The sequence below is a fragment of the Ctenopharyngodon idella genome, chromosome 18 (genome assembly GCF_019924925.1).
Source record: "Ctenopharyngodon idella isolate HZGC_01 chromosome 18, HZGC01, whole genome shotgun sequence".
NCBI lineage: Eukaryota > Metazoa > Chordata > Actinopteri > Cypriniformes > Xenocyprididae > Ctenopharyngodon > Ctenopharyngodon idella.
The window spans coordinates 31,397,831-31,421,885 of record NC_067237.1 but is presented as its reverse complement, the minus strand read 5'-3'; the positions used below and the strand labels follow the sequence as shown (position 1 = coordinate 31,421,885).

General features: G+C 37.2%; 1 long non-coding RNA gene across 1 annotated transcript; it reads left to right on the top strand.

The window, feature by feature from the left end:
* Positions 1-9,301: 9,301 nt before the first annotated feature.
* On the top strand, positions 9,302-22,786 carry LOC127499501 (uncharacterized). Its single transcript, XR_007926138.1, has 3 exons — positions 9,302-9,553; positions 16,035-16,089; positions 21,871-22,786. It is a non-coding gene; the product is annotated as an uncharacterized LOC127499501 (long non-coding RNA).
* The last annotated feature ends 1,269 nt before the right edge of the window (positions 22,787-24,055 follow it).

Sequence of the window (24,055 nt, the reverse complement as noted above, 5' to 3'; positions counted from 1 at the left end):
ATCCATCCATCCATCCATCCCTTCCATCCATCCCTTCCATTTTTGTTTGCTTGATTTGTGTCTCTGTGTGTGTGTGTGTGTGTGTGTGTGTGTGTGTGTTATAAATTTTGCCTACACATACATTTCTTTATAAAAGGAAAAAGTCTGTTGTTTTTGCTTTTTTTATTTTCATATTTATCTCTGCCTCATATTTCAGTATAGAATGCCCAGTTTTCAGAATCCAGTCGACTGTAATTATTTCATAATGTTACTGCCATTATTTCTGCCCTTTAGTTTTTATTTTGACATTTGTCATATTGTACAATGCTAGCATGCTTACTGCTAATGCGCAAGTTACATTATAGAAATGGCATTCAAAATGTAATCGATAAAGTTCTGTTAAAATTATCGGACTGCATTGCTGTTCTTGATACTGTAATTCTCTGCTCTTCAGACACATGATAACATCTTAGGATAACTGAGGCCTCTACTGAATCCTCGGAAATGAGGTTAAAAGCCTCAGAGAGACCCGACCCTGTTTCTCTGTGCACCCAGAACCAAACGTACGTTTCTGCTAAGCTCAGAGCTCATGCAGTTCTCCGTGAGAGTGGCTTACACATGAGGGAATAGTAGATGGCTTGTGTAGCTGACAGTTTCTCGAAGGAAGCCTTTGAAGTTTCTCATTTGTATGTCAAAGAGTACAGCACTCAATTGTTTCTAGTTTTGGGAATGCCTTCTCCTCCTCCTGACTTTAGAAATCGTTTCTGATTTTCAACATAAAATATTTAAAGGGTCGACAAGACATACTTTTTTGTTCTCGTACATTACCAGGCCTGGTGAAAATTTTCATCTTCACTGTCTTGTTAACATCAACTTCTTATACTTTCTGTAAAGTTGCTTGTGCTTTATTGCATACTGTGCTTTGTTCCTGAATTACATAGACTTCACTGTACTTTCATAAGTGATTTGGTGTTTTAAAAAGAAAGCATCCTACAGTTACTGATGAACTATATTACATTGTGTAAGAATGATTTATTTTCATTGTTATTGATAAAAATATATAACTACGTATTGAACATTTATGATAAATTATGGTACCTTTTTAAGGTATAAAAGTGATGAACCACTTGAAGATGTGTGTTACAGTGATTTTAATATATTTACAGGTGATTTAGATTTTTATTTTAGTTGTTCTGCTTTTAAAACATGTTGTGAACCATTTTTAGATATTTGAAAAGCTTTTGGTGAATTAAACAAACCAACCTCGAAGCCATGATCTGTTTCCTTGTCTCTAATGGTGACCACCTTTGAAGACATCTACATTTGCATAATGACAATTTTGGATTACTGTTTGTTTATTTATTTCATATTTGCAAATATAAACCTTGTTAATGCAGGCCCATCGCTTATGGCTTAATTTGATTTCAGCTCGACTTCTCATGGTTCTTATTCATGTCATATTCTTCTCCCCCTTATTGTGCTACAGAGATTAATTTTTATCACTGAAGAAAAAGAAAAAAAAGAAAGAAAATGTTGCCACTGTCACCTAGCAACCAAAAGCATTCTGATGCAGAGCAAAAGTGGTTCACATCTCGAAGTGAAGACGGGTGGAAGTGATCACATTACCGCTCACGCTCCAGGACACATAGAAGGAAGCTTATTGAAAAGATTTACAGGGTTGATTCTGAATTTAATAATCGACTCCCTTTTAAGGGCCGTTTACACGACACCATTTTCATCTAAAAATGGAAAACTTTTTACTCGTTTTGGCCATCATTTACATGACAACAGCATTTTAGGGGCCTGAAAACACAAACTTTTGAAAACAGGCTTCAAAGTGCAAGTTTTTGAAAATGATACCGTTATTGTAAACTACAAAAATTTGAGAAAACGGTGACATATTATGTGTTCAGTCTATAGGTGCATAGTGTTTCTTTACAAAATGACATCGCCAACTACTGGCCTGGATGCGTTTCCAGAAAGCATCATTAGCCAACTATGGTCACAAGTTCCGTCATTATCAGCATAGTCAGAGTTTCCTGAAGCCATAGTTCCAACGAACATTCGCAAACAGCATTCCAAAGTTGTGTGATTGGAACAACAGCTCTCAGCCTGTGGATAGAAGCATAGTTTCTTGTTTGTATGATATGTGGGCTTAATAAATCCTTATTTTGAGCAGAATAAGCAAGCTGACATTCAGTACAATCTACTATATATCTTTCATTTTGAATAGATACAAATGTCATTTACGTCTTTTAGTTAAGAGATTTAAATGACTGATTCTGAAGAGTGTGCATTAGCACATTAGAGTGTAGCATTAATTCCATTTCAAATGGATTAATTCAAATAAGTTATTACTCCATCACCTGCATGACATCATTAACCAATGTGATTGAATAACAAATTTGCAGCAATACAGTTTTGGGAAACAGTAGTTGATTTATTCAACGCTGCATCGAATGGTAGTTAAGCAACGAGTTACATCTTTGTATGGGAAACACACCCCTGACATGCATACTACAGCCATTTTAATATTTTTCACTGATCTGTGTCAGTGTTGTCATCTGTGCAACAGTGATCTGTTCACTTTCACTGAGAAGTTCTGTTGTCTCGTCCATTCCAGCTCCCTTGATTATGAGACCATTAAGGCTCTGTACCGGACCGGGGCGAACTTCGTTGATCCACGAGAACTCCCTGATCTCTCTGGATTGGACCGCTGCCGAGTCTGAGCCCTCAGCCAAGACGGCCGCCACCACACCTATGAATATGACTCCCTTCCTCGTCCAGAGTCCAGAGGCGGCTCCCTTCCTCGTCCAGAGTCCAGAGGCGGATCCAGCCCATTAGCCAGCTCCAGTCCCTGAGTTCACTCCTAGCCCAGAGGACATTACATCGTCAATAATGGCGCTAGCATTTGTGTGTGTGTGGCCGGGACACACACCGGCTCCAGCCCCTGGCTATCTTCCAATGCAGGCTCCAGCCCCTGACCATCATCCAGTGCAGGCTCCAGCCCCTGAACTCCGCCCTGTACTCCTTCCAGTCTCAGAGCTCAGCCCAGTGCCTGTTCCAGAGTCTTCTCCAACCCAGAAACCCAGAGATCCGGAGGCCGCATCACCATGGCCCCTTGAACGGTCTGCTCCGCCATGGCATCCCAAACTGCATGCACCGCCATGGCAACCCGAACTGCATGCACCGCCATGGCAACCCGAACTGCCAGCACCACCATGGCTCCCGAACTGCCTGCACCGCCATGGCAACCCGAACTGCCTGCACCGCCATGGCAACCCGAACTGCCTTCACCGCCATAGCAACCCAAACTGCCTGCACCACCATGGCCTTCCGAGCTGCCAGCACCGCCATGGCAACCCGAACTGCCAGCACCGCCATGGCTTCCCAAACTGCCAGATCCGCCATGGCTTCCCAAACTGCCAGAAATGCCTTGGTCCCTTGAACTACCAGTACCGTCCTGGAGACGACCTGCCCTCATCACCCTGATTGCCTGTCACGACTCCAGGACGCCCTCCCTCCCTCCCCGGCTAACCATCTACGGCGCGAGGACACGCCTCCCGGGAGGGAGGAGTACTGTCACAGCCACCAACACAATCACCTGGTCACCTGTCATCTGCATCGCACTACACTTCCCAGCATCCCACCTGATCCACACCTGCTACAGATCACCTCCTAATCACAGATCACCTGCACCTGTGCACCCTCATCAACACTGCCTTTAAATGCCACAGTTTCCTTCTCACTGTCTGGTCTCATCTACGTGTACCACTACGTCAATGAGAAACCACACAGACCCGCTAGACTCACCCGAGTACCTAACCGCTGTTCCTGTTCTGTCATCTGTTCCCATCGTCGTCTCCTTGGATCCTCTGCATCACCTACTCCATCACCGCAGCACCTGCACAAGAGACACTACATTCACCAGCTAAGTCTGTAAGCAACTACCATCTGCCATTATACCTATATATTGCATTCCCGCTCTGTTCTCCCCTTGACTTTTAAATAAAGACTCTTGGTTTGCACTTACCTGTCTGATCCCTTCTGTAGTGTGACACAATGTTCTGATCCTTTTATCCTCAACTACTTGGACATAGGCTATTTCTCCAAGTGTAATATTGTCAAAACAATTAACAGCCATTGGAATAGACCTACTGCATCATATTAGCATACAGACATTGATACTAACCTTTATAGAAATAAAAAATTGGCATCAAAAGTGATTAATGATATTATAAATTGAGTAAATTAGAGCATTCTGGGAAATTAATGGTTCTTAAATTAAATGTATGTAAATTTAAATACAATTTTGAAAATGTATCAGCTTATATTTCTGTATGTTTCCTATATGTTGTATGCTAAGTGCTATGTTTAACGGTTAGTACACCCAAAAATGAAAATTCTGTCGTTAATTACTCGCCCTCATGTCGTTCCACACCCGTAAGACCTTCGCTCATCTTCAGAACACAAATTAAGGTATTTTTGATAAAATCCGATGACTCAGTAAGGCCTCCATTGACAGCAAGATAATTAACACTTTCAAATGCCCAGAAAACTACTAAAGACATATTTAAAAAGTTAATGTGATGTGGTTCAACCTTAATGTTATGAAGCGACAATATCAACAATATCTAGTGATGGGCGATTTCAAAACCCTGCTTCATGAAGCTTAGAAGCTTTATGAATCTTCTGTTTCAAATCAGTGGTTCAGAGCGTGTATCAAACTGCCAAAGTCACGTGAACCACTGAAATTTCAAAACGTTTCGAAACACTTATGACGTAACAAAGCGTTTACTGAAATCACGTGACTTTGGCAGTTTGCGTCTTTAATTCAAATTCAGCAACTGAATTGGAATTTAAAATAAACATGAAATCAGACTTCACCCTATTTCAGTGTTACTGTGAATAGTTCATCAGAGCATGCTATTCCAGACATGTGATAACTTGCTCTCCTTTTAGGATCATGTTAGGAATCCAACCACCTGGCTTCATTCTGAATTCCCAGAGGACAATAATTAAGTCCCGTCCTCATTGAATAGCCTCTTTCGTTCCACGTAAGTGACGTATAGACATATACATATGTTTTAGCTCACAAACACGCATGCACAGCAGCTCTGGGAGATACAGCAGCTACCAACAGCAGGTGTTCAATTCAACAATGACTGAAATAAGCACCAGAGAGGAGCAGACAGGGAAGGAATGGAAGATGAGAAGTCATTACATTCTCTCAAGTCCGCTATGGGTCTGAATGTCTTTTTCAATCAGCCCTCACGCCTCATAAAATATCACCACCTCCAGGGAGTACTTCAGGGGGGGGAAAAGAGTTGAAAGGAACAGAGACATGGAACTACATCCGTCTCAAGTTATTTTCCATGTTGTTCAAAAGGTGACTCACAATAAGTTGCATGCAGCAAACTTTTAGCATCCGCTATAGTTCATTGGAACTGCAGGATATTGGGATGGTGTGGAATTTTGTGCCACTTGTGAACCTATATGTTATTTTAGTGTCATTGTTACAGCTTTTATTAAAATTTCGAATTAGTTTTCATTTTATATATATATAATATATATATACTCACCAGCCATTTATACCTGTTCGTTAATGCAAATATCTAATCAGACAATCACATACATTTGGGAATGTACACATGGTTAAGACAATCTGCTGGAGATGAAACTGCTGCAACCTGCATAACCATCTCTACGGTAAATGGAAAATATCCAATGAGCAGCAGTACTGTGGTCGAAAACACCTTGAGGTCAGGGGAGAATGGCCAGACTGGTTCGAGCTGATAGAAAGACAACAGTAACTCAAATAACCATTTGTAGAAGAAGACCACACTGGTTGCCACTCCTGTCAGCTAAGAACAGGAAACTGAGGCTACAATTTGAAATTGGAAAAACAATTTGATTGAAAAAAATGTTGCCTAGTCTGATGTGTCATGATTTCTGCTGCACCATTCAGATGTTAGGGGCAGAATTTGGTGTAAACAACATGAAAGCATGGCTCCATCTTGCCTTGTTTCAATGGTTCAGGCTGCTGCTGGTGGTGTAATGGTGTGGGAGATATTTTCTTGGCACACTTTGGGCTCCTCAGTACCAATTGAGCATCATAAACACAACAGCCTACGTGAGTATTGTTGCTGATCATGTCCATCCCTTTATGACCAATGTGTACCCATCTTCTAATGGCTACTTTTAGCAGGATAACGCGCCGTCACAAAGCTCAAACTGGTTTCTTGAACATGACAATGGCTTCACTATACTCAAATGGCCTCCACAGTCACCAGGTTTCAACTCAATAGGGCGCCTTTTGAATGTGGTGGAAAGGGATCATCTGCAGCAACTGTGTGATGCTATCATGTCAATATGGACCAAAATCTCTGAGGAATGTTTCCAGCACCATGTTGAATCTATACCATGAATAATTAAGATAGTTCTGAAGACAAAAGGGGGTTCCATCTGGTCCTAGCAAGGTGTATCTAAAAAAGTGGCCAGTGAGTGTGTATATTCATTTATTTATTTCAGTTAACTCTTTTCCAAGTAACATACTTTTTTCTTTTCTTTTATGGTTTTACTTTTAGTTAACTATAATAACCCTGGTGCCACTGCACAAATGCAAATAATGCCGCCCCATTGGACGAACTCCATTTGTGTTTCAAGCAACTCAAGGGTGAGATTTTTCATTTTACGTGGAGCTGTCTCTTTTTGTCTTCCCATTTTTCTCATTTGGTAACATGCATTCAGGATCGTCTCCTTATTCGCTGTTATTCTCTATCACTGCGAGTACAGGAAGAGATTTCATTGCACGCTAACCACACTTTCATCCAGAGCAAATGGGCTTGTTTAGACTCACAGGTCAGGTTTCCTCGCTCCAGGCCCTGAAACATAAAGGAAAGCCCTGTGGTAGTAATCTTTTGCCGCTCCATATCCAGTTTCCTCCATGGAAAAGTTTGGGCGGAGGAGGTTAAAGAAAGGAGGAGGAGAGAGAAGGAGTCAGGGGATATGTCCCATCCTATTAGATGTTTCACACCAGAGAAGGGGATAAGATCCCAGAGTTTAATAATTGATCTGTAGCGATTAAATATGAATGCTGTCGGCCGCTCTTTACCACACAAGGGAATTGTTAATAGGGGATCTGAAGAGGCTCGGGAAGGCTAGTCCAGGACCTTTGTCTGTGTGGAGATAAAAGTTGAGGTCAAACTCCGTAGAGACGGTTCCATGTATGACATTAACCACAACACAACAAAAAGAAATGGTGTACATACAGATTCCAATGGAGCACATGTTTGCTGTGTTATTGCAGAAGTGCTCTGGAAAACGGTGTGAAATCTTTGCTCCTCTTGTTATATATACACACTACCATTCAAAAATGTGGGATCTCTTAAGATTTTATTTTATGTTTTTGAAAGAACTCTCACATGTAAGCTGCATTTATTTGATCAGAAATACAGTTAAAACATTAATATTGTGAAATATTATTACCATTTTAAATAACTCTTTTCTATTTTAATATATTTTAAAATGTGATTTATTCCTGTGATGGCAAAGTTGAATTTTCAGCAGACATTACTCCAATCTTTAGCAGGGAAATGCACATGGGGAGTGGCTATGGGACCCGAGCCACTGCCCCCTTTGCCTTCACTGGCTGAGGTGCCACTCCAGCAGGCTGAGTCCAGTATAAGAGCGGAGTGGATTTCAATCCGTGCTAAATACATTCTGTAATGGCTCTGCTGCTCCAGATCCACTACGGGGTTTCCATTTCTGGCTCGCACCCCAGCCACACTGCTAGTTCCCTTCGATCCTCTATCGTGCCGACATTCATTTTACATTCCAGTCTATGGTGAATCTGCAGAAACTCCTCAACAGAGTTTGTTTTTGTTGGCAGTGTTTTGCTCCTTTTCTGCTGTTTATTGAACTTGTTGTCTGTGCTACAGAATGACCAAGTGGACTAGAGGAGACCAGTGCTTCATAATTAATCTTAACACAATTTCTGCCTTTCACAGTTATGCTAGCAAGCAAAAGTATCGATACCTATACTGGTGTTTATTTTCATAATAGGCTTTTAATGATAGGTGTAAACTAAAGATGTTTTAAGATGTAAAGATGTTGCTTTATTTAGCCAATGAAAATAGTTCCATTAAAATAAATAAAAAATAATAATAAGCTAGTGTGCTAGTGTGCTCCAAAACAATGACGAAATTCACATTTAGAAGATATAAAATTCAAAACTTACAGTCTCTCACTTATGCCAATATGCATCAATGATTTTGATGACATCACTCTGCACTTCAGCTTCTAAAACGATCAATCTAAAATGTCCCGCCCCCTATATTATAAATAGACCTGAAGCTGTGGCTAAAATCGGTTGCCACTTGCATGGGTGTAGAATACGGGGGAACGTGTCCCCCGCACTTTTAATAAAACGTGAATTTGTCCCCCGCACTTTTTTCAGGCAAGTGTGTTCACATGGGCCAATGTGAATAAATCTTGATTTAAATTCAAAGAGACAAGATAGTCTATGCATGACCTGTCATTTTAACCAAAATGAGGTGATCTAAACATTATGGAGCGCTCACTCTCGTGCAATATATGTTTCATTCATACTGGAAGCCGGAGGGCGCTCTCTCGCAGAATGTCCAAAAACGGTTTCCTAGAAGTAATTCAGCTATTCACTAGCAGCAGCAGCAGCAGCTGAATAAAATGCAGAAACGTATTGACTGATGAAACGTGTAGACAATAATAACATGATTGCGACAAGATATGGTTTATGTGTGTTTTTCAACCTATCTCAAGGTATTTTTGACAATAAAGTATATGAATAATGCAGTGCTAATTGACAACCTTTTTTAATGTTTTTGAAAGAAGTCTCTTATGCTCACCAAGGCTGCATTCATTTAATTAAGAAAATAGCTACAGTAAAAACAGTAATATTGCGAAATATTATTACAAATTATAATAGCTGTTTTCTATGAATACTTTAAAATGTTTTTCAGCATGATTACTTCAGTCTTCAGTGTCACATGATCCTTCAGAAATTCTAATATGCTGATTTGCTGCACAAGAAACATTTCTGATTATCATCTGTGTTGAAAACAGTTACTTAAAGTTGTTATATATATATATATATATATATTTATATACTGTATAGGAAGATTCGGAGCGTTATGAATCAGCGCGTCGAATCATGATTCGGATCGCGTGTCAAACCGCCAAACTGCTGAAATCACGTGACTTTGGCGCTCCGAACAGCTGATTCGACACACTGATTCATTTATGCTCCGAAGCTTACTGAAGCAGTGTTTTGAAATCGGCCATCACTAAATAATTCGTTATTTTGTTTTTTTTTTGGCGCACCAAAAATATTCTCGTCACTTTATAATATTAATATTGAACCACTGTACTCACATGAACTGATTTAAATATGTTTTTAGGACCTTTATGGATCTTGAGAGAGGAAATGTCATTGCTCCCTATGTAGGCCTCACGGAGCCATCGGATTTAAACAAAAATATCTTAATTTGTGCTCCGAAGATCAACGAAGGTCTTACGGGTGTAAAACAGCACGAGGGTGAGTAATTAATGATAGAATTTCCATTTTTGGGTGAACTAACCCTTTAAATGAACTATAGTGTCCTGCACCCACTAATAAAAATATATCAAAAATATCATCATTTTTGGTTTGACTGTATGTATGTGTATATATATATATATATATATATATATATATATATATATGTGAACCTTATTGTAAAGTGTTACCATTATTTTTTTATACATTATTTTTCCCTACATTATGGGGTCCATGGTTAAAAAAAAAAAGTTCATTAAACCATGATTTGCAGAATTCTGATTAAATGGTAATTATTATTTAACAGAAGAAATTAGAGTAATACAGAATAATATTTGCAGGGGCCTCACAAACTATTTACCGTTTCTTCATTTCTTACCATATCTCTCCCTTTGAACATTTTTAAACCCACAGCAACTTTAATCTTTAATAGAGCAGCATTATCAGTGTTTACTTTCATAGGGTGTATATAATTCCACATGCAATGGTAATTTCAGCACAAGCACATTTTTCTGGGAGTAAATTACAGTCTTTTTCTGAGAACTGCAGTTGATTTAAAGCATTGATTGTTTATAATGCCTCCACCTCCATCACATACCAATATCTCTGCTGCTGTGTTCCATGTTAAAGTGATATAATGGACCTTTTATAGGTAATGTGATGTATATGATGTGCGTTATGCGCTGCTGGTATACTAATCTCATTTAGCATATGAATATGTGTTTCTGCGTGACAGAGAGAGTTATGCGTAATTACATATGTTCCCCATGGCAAGAATCTTCACGCGCCACAGTGTCCTCTGCAAATGTGATTGGAATTTTGCTTCAGGCCCTTATTATTATAACTCAGACACACAATGTTTACCGTCCCTTTCCACACTGGTTATTTAAAAATAATAATTAGCTACTGATCCTACAGTCTGTGTCCAGGTAAGTATTTGAATTCCAGCGTGGAGAATGCCGAGAGTTTGTGCCAGGAATACTGATGCACTTTCACTAATGTGACAGGACTTCATTGATTGTTGCTGGGTTTTAATAATGGCCGATCAACTGCGGCCTTACTGGTACCCAGCAATTCCTAGCATTATTATTATGAAATAATAATGATCATGGCAGAGCTGCATGGGGTTTACGGCTGACAAGGCATTTAAACCTAACCCAGTGCGCATGATGCATTATGTCTTTGATCGCTGTCTTTATGCTACATTGGTTGCATTTGAAGCTTGTATTATTGTTCAAGCTGCCTGTTTGAATTTATGTCAGATTGTGAATGAAATATGACACTTAAGTGTGTAAAAGTGTCATTGAAACGATAGTGCATGGAAATCAGAAGACTGAATGGGAGTTATTTCAATTGCAGTAGGTCTCCATTCACTGAAAACAGGTGTTGCTAAAGGTCACTGGTCTTAAGCCCTACAATTGAGCACAGCTTTGTTAAACTCTTACCACACAAATCCAAGACAATGCAGCTTGAACAAAAATACAAGAAGAAAAGAAAAGCTAATGATTTGAGCGTGTTTGAACAGAGACGGTTGCAAGACTTCATGGTGTTAAATTATATTATTGCCAGTCGAATAGCCCTACTCTTATATATCTACTATGTCTTCCATCCTTAAAGAGCTCTACAATGTAGCTGATTTCTGTCTGAAAGGTTGCGATCTTATTTCTGGCTCCAGCAGAGGACAATTGTCTGCAAAAATGAGCTGGCATAAAGAGTCGACTTGTCGTTTTCAGTCAGTCTGTCAATCAAAATAATAGTTTGGTCCACAAATGCTAAAACAAACAAGCAAACAAAAAAAAGCATGGAAATATTTTCTGCATTTTAACTTTTTATGTAAATAATAACTTTTATTATGAATTCTAAATTAATTTTCATTAGACCAGCAATTCCCCAAAATACTTCTGACCTATTGGGATTAGAAACAAACCTCTTAGCTTATTCTAATCAGCTTAAAAATTTGCACAAAAAAAAAAAAAAAAAAAACCCTGCAAATTTGCCAATTAGTCCGTAATCAGCCTGTAAACAATGCTGTTCTCTAACAGAGGGTTGACTAAAAAGCTTCTAATGTTGTTCTGTGGTTGTTTTTGCATTTCCAAGTGCATTTTGAACAATATTTTGTGTCTATATCCTCTACAAGCCTTTAGAGTAGCAGATTCTTTGACCTTTAGAGATGCCTACAAAACTCCACTTGTTAACGCCAGTGCCATTGTGCCTGCTGTAGATTTATCTTGCATAATACTCCTCAAATTCCCCTCCAAAATCAAATTTTCTTCAAATAACCTGGAGTCACAACTATCTGTACCCTCTAAAAACTCATTACTTTCTCTTGACCATCTTGCTGAAAAAAAATGCACTTAGGAAAATCAAAAAATATTCAGGATTATTGTAGATTAACTGCAAAATTTGAACTGAATAAACTAACGTAGCTACAGTGGCCCAGTAGTGCACAACACAACAAAATTTAAAAAGCAAACATAAGTTCACAACACAATGGAATCAAGCCACAACACAATGAAATCGAGCCACAACGGAAATGCTCCCGACCACTAGGGGTCTCTCAGAGCTCGGTAAGGTTAGTTTTCCTTGCCAATGTTCTATAGAGTCGGCAGTGATATCAATACCACGATTAGCTATAACAGTATGTAACCACGATTTTGTTGTGTTGTGGCTTATTTCATTGTGTTGTGGCTTGTTTCCCTTGTGTTGTGGCTTGTTTCCCTTGTGTTGTGGCTTTATTTCATTGTGTTGTGGCTTGATTTTGTTGTGTTGTGGCTTAATTTCATTGTGTTGTGGCTTGATTTTGTTGTGTTGTGGCTTAATTTCATTGTGTTATGGCTTGTTTCCGTTGTGTTGTGGCTTTATTTCGTTGTGTTGTGGCTTGATTTCGTTGTGTTGTGGCTTGATTTCGTTGTGTTGTGGCTTGTTTCCGTTGTGTTGTGGCTTGTTTCCGTTGTGTCGTGGCTTGATTTCGTTGTGTTGTGGCTTGTTTCCGTTGTGTTGTGGCTTTATTTTGTTGTGTTATGGCTTGTTTCCGTTGTGTTGTGGCTTGTTTCCGTTGTGTCGTGGCTTAATTTTGTTGTGTTGTGGCTTGATTTTGTTGTGTTCTGGCTTGATTTCATTGTGTTGTAGCTTGTTTCCGTTGTGTTGTGAACTTATGTTTGCTTTTTTAATTCCATTGTGTTGTGCACTACTGGGCCACCGTAGCAGCTCATTTCATGAACATTAATTCAGTGATATAACTTTTCATATATATTTAAATGTATTAATACACTTATTTTAGTTAGCTGCCAAAGCAACATTTCTCATTTTCATTCAGGTTTACTTGAAGTATTAAAATAACTATTAATACTAGACTATATAGTAGACATTAAATAAACAAATAAAAATGACAAAAACACACAACAAAATTACTAAAACTTTACCTAAAATTAAAGTGAAAACAGTAAATATAAAAATAAAATCTGAAATTTGAACAGAAACTATAATAGTATACCAATGTATAAAATATCACTTTTTTTAAATGATTTTAATAAAATCTATTACATGATATGCTGATTAATTTATCACAAAGAACATTATTAATTATGTTAATTTATTGCATTATTTTTTTTTTTATTTATTCATTTATTTATTTTAGAATTAAATGATACTAAGTTAATGTGTTAAACTGACAACTTTTATTATTTTACGCTAAATTAAGTATAGGGAAAATTTTTCTAGAAGTGCTGTTAATATGCTTCTGGACAATGGTCTGCATACTTTAAACCACTTGAACTTTAGGCGTTCGAGTTAAAATAAAAACCCTCAGTCCACATGACAGACCTTTGAAATCTCATTCTTTCTAATGGGAGGGTCAGTTTAATGTCAGTGAACATATAACGTGCTCAAATCAATGGAAGCAACTGACCTATTTCATGTTTAAATGAATGATCCTGTCATGCACGGCCTATTGCACTTGTGGATTTCAATTATCACTTAACATGTTTCTTGATTGCATGATTGATATGACAGCTGCAAGGTGCAAAGTCACCTCAGTTCAGGTTCACTCCAATGGGGCCTTAACCAGCAATTGCAAAATCTTTTTTTTTTTTTTTTTCCTCTTCTTCGCTGTGCAAGAATTTAGCCCTCTCACACAAAGCACATCATCTGTGGTGCCTCGGCACGTCTCGTTTTGATTTATGAGCACATCCCAGACCTCTTTAATGTCACAGTAATGTGTCTTTTCGCTTCACAGCTCCTTTATACTCAACACAGCCACTATCAACCCTTCATGACATTTTCTGAGTCTCTAACCGACTGCCTGCTGCTCCTCACACGCTTATGCTCACAAACACGTCTATACCAAATTATCACTCATATTTGATGAAGAGTGCAAAAGTGTTGATGACATTTACAAATGTCATATGGTGATATCTTTACATTGACAAAAAAATAGATGTGCCACATCCACAAGATTCAAGTCTTCAAACAGACACTCTTTTAACCCTGTTTAACCAAGAGTTATTTGTCAGCATATCCGTCGACCTAACAGCTTAAATTGTCTATTCCTCATAACCAAAAAATCTAATCATACACTCAGTCAAACTGTAATGTACAAAGAAGGCCTCAGTTTGAACTCTTTTTCATATGTAAATTTCATTCTAGTCATCATTCTTTCAGCACATTACAGTCCCATGAGCATCTATCATAATCATTTGACATTCATTTTCATTGGCTGCATGCTCATGGATGTGCATTTGTGTAGGCATGTGCATTTGGGATCAGTGGCATTTCATCAACCTAAAGTTTCTTTGAGAAAGTGGCAATTACATGTTTATTTATGTACAATTAATTACTTATATATATATATATATATATCGCTTATTAGCTATAAACCCGTTCAACGTAACTGCATTGGCTACATTTTTTACATGACACATCACCCAGCATACCCGGTTAAAAAGTCACCGCTCGCCACTGATTATATATATATATATATATATATATATATACACTGTAAGATTAAGTATTGCCACATGTTTGAATATGTCCTCTTCTTTGTCAAAGAAAATGTCTCCATGTGGATTGATTGATTGATTGATTGCCTTGTTGATTGATTGATTGATTGATTGATTGATTGATTGTTTGATTGCCTGGTTGGTTGGTTGGTTAGTTGGATGGTTGTTTGATTGCCTGGTTGGTTGGTTGGTTAGTTGGATGGTTGATTGATTGATTGATTGATTGATTGATTGATTGATTGATTGATTGACTGGTTGGTTGGTTGGTTGGTTGGAGAAAAGAGCGTTTTCGGACATGTATAAGTTTTTTTTTTTTTTTTTTTTGCTTTGTTTTTGTCTATTAGCATTTATTGTATCATTTTTACATGTTCGAAATAAAGCCTTTCATTCATTCAAAATTATTTTAACTGACATTTTTTTTATATTGTAAACTATTATATTGTAAACTTATCAAGAATACTAGAACATTTTTAAAAAGTCATGTTAAAAAAAGACCTTGCTGTTCATGACCTTGGGAAAGTTAAGAAAATAATTAAAATTTGCAGACATTTTCCTGGAACTAGGAAATTTAACAGCTTAGATTTAACAGCTGAGTCAGTGTTTCCTACAGAAATCTGTTTTGCAGAGTTTCCTTTATGACAATATTTATTCATTTATAATGAAAACTTGCAGCTCAGAAAATGAGACAGATGTTGATTCGGTAACCTCTCTGAGCAATTCAATTCACTGAAGGCTTCAGCAAACTGAATCAAACTGGCAACTTTTGATCAGTTCATTAAAAAAATCTGAAGTATGTTTCGTGACTCAGGCTACACTGTCTTGCTGCATGTTTTTGATTCACTAAAAAGAACCGGCTCTAAGAGTCATTTGTTCATAAATCAGACTACAATGGCTGTCTCATTGAAGAAAAGTAACCGTAATATTGCAAAGAAAGAAAGAAATTACAGTAATTTATGCCTCACAAGAAATAACAGAAAATTGTATAATGGTTATACTTTTCTGAATCGAGACATTCTCGATAACATATGCGGCCAAAAAAATGCAACCTCCGGAGGGCACTGCCTTCAAAATGAGACACAGCTCCTCTGTCTGTGATTCACTAAACATAGCTGGCCCTAAGAAAAACTGTTTGTGAATCGGGGTCCACTGGTCTCGCTCAGTTGTTTTTGCTTGCAAGATGTTTCTTGCCATTATTTCTCTGTGCGCGGTCTTGTTATTGCATCACATTCAGTACAGGTTGCAACCTCACATTCGCAACTATGATTTATTTGCCCTGGCATTGAACATTCAGCAGGACAAAGGCTGATTTCTGATTAGGTGAGTCACGTTTGAAGCAATTTTAAAATAGAACCAGTACACGTGTAGATAAGCAACTCTAAACAACATAGATGCTGTGTGTTGTGCAATAATCTTTATTAACAACTTCAAAAATCCAAAACTTGTTTTGCTTTCCAAAATACCATAATGCAATATTTTTTTCACAGGCATATTTCCAAGATAGTGGATGCAGCCTCATCGAAAGCCTGGGAGGCATGGCAGGTACCTGTTTATGAGCATTATTTTCATTGGAAAACAATGCAAGTGAATGTTTATTGCCCAGTAGATCTTTCATTTGTTGTATTTTTGTCCCATCTGGAAGCTCTGAATAATGATTGGTCAGGACTTTGCAGCAAACAACCACTAATTGATATGGTGATGTGCATGACAGTTTTGAAATTAAGGGACAGCTGTTATTCAGTCATACATAAAGTGCTCTGAGATGCAATTAGCAGTCATAATATTTATTTTAGCATTCATAATTTTGTCTTTGATCTACTGTAAAGATTGCAAAAATGCAGTTCTGAGCCTAATCATTGATCTTCTTTATTGAGTTGCACTTTTTAGTTGTATTTTGGGAAGCTAGCAGATGCAGACACCAAATTAAAAATATAGATCCGAGTTCACATTTAGCCATTGATAATTGACCATTGTGCTTCCCTACTCCTGAAAGGCACCAGCCGTCACTGATGGTGACATACTGTATGCGGCGTCAGCAGGCATGATATTGAAAACTGATCTCACCGGCGTGTGACTCATTTTTTCCTACCCAAAATTCAGCCTCACACGCACTGCGTGTCATTATCAAACGTGGGCAAGAACACAAATGGCAGCAACAAAAGAAAACCATAAGATTGCTAAGAGCATAGCACCACCTTGGGGTAGATAGAGAATCAGAGCAGTTTTAGGCATTGGTTTCTAACTCCTTGTTCATATCTTGAAAGAACGCCAGCCTCCCATGAGTCTGACTGTTCTCCGGCGCCAGTCTGTTCTCCCGGCATTGCGCGTTTGTCTAGCCCACGAGGGTTGTGCATCTCTTTCTGTGCATAAACCAGTATGTGTGGTATGAGAAGAGAGCAATCACTCATCGGTCCGCAGGGAAAAGTGAAATGGTGCATGAGTTTGCTCAATGCAGGCAGGTATTAAAGGCAGACCCGGAGCCCTGGTCCCCTGAGCGATGATCTATTCGGTCCTTCGGTATCCCACAATGCCCCTGGGCTTGATAAAGCCCCTGTCCAATGTCAGCGTGCGCAGTCTCACTCACAGATGAGTGTTATCTCCCCAGGGTTCGGTCACGTAATCTGTGTGAGCTATAAATGTGTAATGTGTTTGTGTTTTTCAGCAAAAGGTCTTGAACTACATTCTGTAATTTCCAGCATAACAGCAGAGATAGATTTGAGATTTAGAGGAGATTTGGACTGTTTTCTTCTATTATTTCTAAACACGCACAAAAAGATTGCAAGGAACAACCATTATCTACCTGACTGAAGTTATAAGTTCAGGTAGGCGGTATGACTAAAATAGTTTTTACCAGTATATAATAATAAACAATAACAAGAAAGACCATATATGATCCTTCAGAAATCATTCTAATATGCCGATTTGCTGCTCAGGAAACATTTCTCGTTATTATCAATGTTGAAAGCAGCAAAAATGTTTTATTATTGTTGTGGGAGCCATGATACAATACCATTCAAAAGTTTGGGGTCAGTAAGATTAATAATAATAATAATACTTTTATTTAGCAAGGATGCATTAAAATGATCAAAAGTGACTGACCTTTATAATGCTACAAAAAATTATATTTCAAATAAATGCTGTTCTTTTGAACCTTCCACAAATTAAAATAAATAAATAATTTTCATCACTGATAATAATAACCATTATTAATACTAATACACTAATGCTAATACTAATGCTATAATAATTGATATTAAATGAGCACAAAATCAGCATATTCGATTATAAGAAAATTCAGTATTGACATCACAGGATTAAATTACATATTAACAAATTTATACATGCACGCACACACACGCGCACACACAAACACACAGGTTTATTTTGCTATCAAAGTGAGGATATTTCCATAGGCATAATAGTTTTTATACTGTACAAACTGTACATTCTATCCCCCTACACTACCCCTACCCCTAAACCTACCCATCACAGAAAACATTCTGTATTTTTACATTTTTAATAAAACATTGTTTAATATGTTTTTAAAGCTAAAATGTCCTCATATTTCATGTTTATTTTGTAATACCAGTGTAATTCCCATGTCATACAAATTTGTGTCCTCATAAATCACAAAAATGCGTGCGCGCACACACACACACACACACACACACACACACACACACACAGGGTCCTTAAAATGAACTTTGTCTGTTTGTTTTGCTTTTCAAGGTGAGATTCAAGGTGAGACTTTCTTATTGTAGATTACCCAACACTTTCAAACACCCTCCCTGAGGTGAGAAAGAAAAATGAGACCTCAACAATGGAGTTCCAATCAGCTATGGGTGAGTAATTTGAGGAAATGTCATTATCAAACAACACAGGATGGCACCCAACTGCGCGTATCCCTATAACTTAGTGTTCTAGAACACTGCCACCTTGGTAAAGTGTTGGCGATAAGTGTAGTACAAACGTCGCTTAATACGGACCATGAGAGCTTAGCTCATAACTGATGGAGAAATCTCAATTAAACTTAACGAAGGGAGCCAAACATCTGGGCATCATTTTTTAATTGACAGTTTGGTGAATGCTTTGGATGCGGCAACAGATTGTCGCATTTTTTTCTCTATCACACTATCACACACGTTCTAACTCTGTCATGCAGGTGGCTAAGTTAATCTTGAAGGACTAAAGAATAATCATTGTCTAAAATAGAAGCGATTGTTTAGTTCAGGTGGAGTATATTTGGCAGTGTCATATATTTACCAGATTTTAAACATAGAAAGTCATCATGAGCATAATATGTCATATAATATAAACTATTCTGCTCTTTTAACACTTTAAAATAGGTCAGAGTTTACCTGTGTCCTATTATCATAGAGGAATTTCATCAGAAAACTGCAGGCATTACAAAGGAGAACGGAAATATCCTGAGATGAATTAATGTGGATTCTTTCGCTTCATGTGACGTTATACTGTTGAGCATTACTAATTATAATTTCATTTTTTCTCTGTCTTTGCCCCATGTGGCATTCAAATTTATTTTGAAAGTGCATTTGCATCTCAGAGCACTGCTCACACAAAATAATCTGAAAAACATCAAGCAACCAGTCCCTTTTGTTTGACTGAAAGACACATTTTTCTGTCGATTAGTCTGCAGACTACATTGTCTCCAGACCACCACGGTTCAGAGGAAAACATTTTGATTCCAGGCACGGAGAAACTGAAAAGTTAAGTAAAGTTATCCTTTAGATCCCAAACTAGAAGTGTTATGCTTCATCATTCACAGATGGGGATTAAGAGGCATTTGGAGTTTTTTTCTTGGGATAAGCGTTTACTCTTAATGGTGAATTCTGCTCTTGCATTCGTTCTGTTCGTTTACACTAATATCCTGAGTAAGGTCACTTTCAGCAGAGTTTGTGTCCCACAGGTTCTTATGCCTCGACTTCTCTTACCTTGCAGCAGTGTTTGTACATCCTGGGTTTTGTCCTAGTAGGTATGGGAGTTTATTACTTTTCCATTTCTGCTGATATAGTCAGTGGTGGTTTGATAAATGGGGTAAGAATGCGCTCTTAATTGTTGTACAGTAAAGGCCATGGGGTCAAAAAGTAAGTTTTGTTTCTTTGTGCAGACTACAACAGTCCGTACTCTTTTGTAGCAGGTTTTGGTTGTACCTTCTTGTCTCTTTGGGAAGGTCACATTTGATAAAGTATTAACATTGTTGGGATTTATTTGACACTCTTGGTGTCAGCTATTGTTACTTTGTATTCTCAGCTTGAAGGAACAGTTCTCCCAAAAATGAAATTATTTAATCTATATCATGTTGTTCCAAACCCTTATGACTTTCTTTTTTTCTGTGGAAACCAAAGCAGCTGTTTTGCATAATGTCAAAGGGTTCGATTTAAAAAAAAAAAAAAAAAAAAGAAAAGAAAAAAAAAAAAAGGATGGTGATTTATACTGTCAAGCATCATGTTATGTCAACTATGTCATTTCAGCCTTTTCACAAAGCTATTAGGTGTGTTAGATTTCAGCTGTGGCTGAATGTAACCGATTGAGCCAGCCGGCTGCTCTTGAATTGTTCTCGTGATACTTTGATGGCATATGTCACAGTCATGTGGTAATGGCGTTATCTCGGGTCAGATGAAATTTCTATTCAGCATGCATTGTTTCAAGTCAGACACCGATCAGTGAGCGCAACGTTGCATCAAGTCGAACACATCTATTATTTTGTTCCAGAAGACTTGGAAAAACAAGTCATATGTATTTTTTAATCATAGTTTTATAGTGATTTTGTATTTTTTTATTTTTTATTTATTTATTTATTTATTATTGTTATTATTATTTTATTTTATTTTATTTTATTTAGTTATTTTGACAGAATAAATCACCATCCACTTTGGAAATTAGAAGCCTTAAAGGGCTAGTTAACCCCAAAAAGAAAATTCTATCATCATTTACTCATCCTATCGTTCCAAACCTCTATGACTTTGTCTTCTGTGGAACATAAAGGAAGATATTTTAAGAAATGTCTTAGTGTACAATGGAAATGATAACCTAAAAATGCAATTTGGGGTGAATTATCCCTTTAATATTCCACAATATATATTGTAAAAAAAAAAAAAAAAAAAAAAAAATGTAATGTAATGTAATTTTAACTGTAAAAGACCGTAACAATACAATAGTAGAAACCTGTTAATTGGTTAACAGTAAGTTCCTGTACTACATGCAGGGAAAAACTGTAATAGATCTAACCTTACATTTTGTGTGATTTTACAGTAAAATGCTGTTAAATGTACAATTTTTGGAAGTAAAACAAATCATCTTATAATTTACAGTGAAAAACTAAACTGACATTCACAAAATTCCCTGTGACACTTCATATTTGACTTTTTTTTTTTTTCTTCATTTTTTTTTTCTTATCAGTTACTCTCAATTAGGGCTTTATGATACATCTTATGCTGTTAAATAAATGTCTATTGCATTATTTTAGTGTCATGCATGTTACCATGGTGGTGGTTTGTATTTGTGTGTATGACAACATGCACCTTCTATATATTAGTATTCACCTCAGCTTGTGGAAAAGCTACTCGTGATGAACTTTGATTCATCATGTGGTTTTCTATTTACCATCTGTGTTATTATGGTGGATGGCAGTATATGTAAAAAGTACTAAACAGATTTTAGTAGTGCTAGTAGTAGCAACTTGAATTCAAGGTATAAAATTTATGCAGTTCCTGTTTTCGCTACAGGGTGTTAAACCCTAATGATGTCTCTTGATTATGGCTTTGGCTAATGTGAATATAGAATTTTATAGAAACTTTTTGGATATTTATTGTTACTATGTTCTGTTTTGCTTGTGCTTTTTTTTTTTTTTTTTTTTTTTTACAGAACTAACAATATTTTTGTTGCATATCATACTCCACTGGGTCTCATTTGGTGAATTTTTTGTGTACTCTGCAACAAATTCAGGGTTTTTCAGCCAGGTTGCTGTTGGGATGTCAGTTTTGATTATTTTTATGAATCATGAAGACTCCATGCTTTTTCTGTAGCCTTGTTAAATTTTGCACTGGTGCTTATGATTAAACCAAGCTTGATGTGGTTTTGTTATGTTCTAGGGACATAATTTAATGTTGCATTTGCAGTCTTGACATTTGCAGTCTTGACATCTATTTAAGGTTAACTTCACGTCTGATTGTGCAGGAGGTCAAGATGTTGGGAAACCACAAAGTCAGATCATCTTGAGAATCTAGTAGAATCTGACTGACTACAGAAAGAGCCTTCGCCAGTTCTCTCACCCCACCCTTCCTTTTCTTGTTCTCTTTTCAGTGCCAGGTAGCTCATGGCACCGCATGACGCTGTGTGAGCTCCATCTGTTTGGCGCACGGCTGGTGACAAACTGCGAGAGAGGAGGCCTAGTGAGTTGCTGTGGGTTGCAGTGCGGTGGAACCAATCGCCACCTTCCCACTCGGCCTAAAGAGAAAGCCCCCCGGGAAACCCTTCATCACGCCTAGGACACAACCCAACACACAATTTGTGCTCCACCAAACATGGAGCCAACGTCTACCAACCCTGACTTCACCCGTGATCAGTAAAAAAAAAAGAAAAAAGAGGGCAGCAGAAAATGAAATAAAAATGAAGGATTTGAGGCAAATAAACCAAAGAGATCAAAGCATTAATAACTATTAATAACCCTGTACAGCCAAAAATGAAAAGTCTGTTATTATTCACTCATGTCGTTCCAAACTTGAGTGCTTTTTTTTTTTTTTCAGGGAATACAACTTTATGAAGAATTTTCACACATCTGTCAATCTTCAAAAAGGCCACCATAAAATTTGTCCATATGATTTGTGCACTACATTTCAAGTTTTCAGATTTTTTTAAATATATAAATAAATTAAGTAAGTACTGTTACAGAAAGGCACAAAATCACTTTCTCGAACATTCACATTCACAGTTCTTTGCTGGTGAAATGATCTTACCAATCTATTCTTAGACAAAGATATTAAATGTCTTCAGAAGGTTTAAAATACATAAGTTGTATTAGACTACTTTTTTAAAAAACATTTTCTGTTTCTGCTGTTCTACTTCATGCACTACCTACTCATATTAGGTAAGCTCAGTCTCTTATTTAAATATTTTCTTAAGACATTTTTAGGATAGCTTTTATTTGATTTTCTCCTATTATGCATGTTTATATTCTTTTCTTGTTTCTCTGTAAGCACATAGAGAAGCTTACTTTTAAGGCAATATATAAAATAAAGTTATTGTTTTTATTTATTTATTTGTATTATTTATTGGTCCTTCTGGAGTGTACAGTATAGATTTGGAATGAAAATAAATTCTAAGTTAGACCAATTGTTGCCGTAAACTCTGATCTCGTTATTTGAGCCCAGGCTTAGTCTGTTTCTGTATCTGAGTGCACCAATGACCAAACACCCTTCACAACAGCTCAGTTACTAAGAGAAGGCCTACTGTCTTACTGTCACTGTTACTTTGACAACAAAAGACAACATTAGCTCAATATCTGTTGAGTTTCCGCCTTTTCTCTTTGTGTCGTATTTGACTGACTTAAAGCAGTTTAAAATTAAGAAGTAATTAAGTTGTCAAAACAGGCCTTTTCTTTTGAATTGCACTATTGTGCATATTTCTTTCTGCTCTTTTCTCTCTAAACTCATCATTTTGGCTATTAGCATAATTCTTATTACTCAAAACGAGCACAGATCCTTGCATTGTTCTCAGTAAAGACCCAGAACCCCTTTAATGTGCGAGATCACTGCTCTGATGTATGGAGAAACAATTACCTGTGATCCGCTCCAGTCTCCATTCAGTAATGGGCATGTAGATTTGATTGGCAGGGTAAAAGCAGGAATGATGTCATCAGACAGGAAATAAGTAAACATGAGAGGAAGAAGGGAAGAAGGTGGGGATAAAGTGTCTGGGCAAATGGAGCCAAGCTGTGATGATGATTTTTTATAAATGGTTAGCCATTAGAGTGTAACATGTTTTTTATAGTTTTTTCCTCCACTAGTTTTAGCTCAAAATGCAAGATTTTATTTATTTATTTATTTATTTATTTATTTTTACACATGCTGAAGCTCTGTTCCTCACTGTGTTGGTCACTGAACCTTACTGCTCAGGACAATAGTTCTTTGATTTGAATTTCACGAACCATTTCTTATACAACATGCTGACCTTTCACTACACCATTTATGACATTTACTTGATGTACAATAGCAGATTTTATTGTACAATGTTCTCTTTTTCATCATCAGTGGCCTGTGTAGAAACTCTTTATTGATAGTTCTGTGTTCTGTGTGTAACGTCTCTAGTGGTGCACAGGAAAACAGCACTCTTCCATTTTAACTGGGTTGCTCTGCAAATCATGCTGTGATTTTTCTGGGTCTTTAGTCTTTCTTCATGTATTCCCAGGGATGGACAATAATAATAATAATAATAATAATAATTTCTATACAAAACAAATAATTTATGGATTTATTTGTTTTGTTAACAA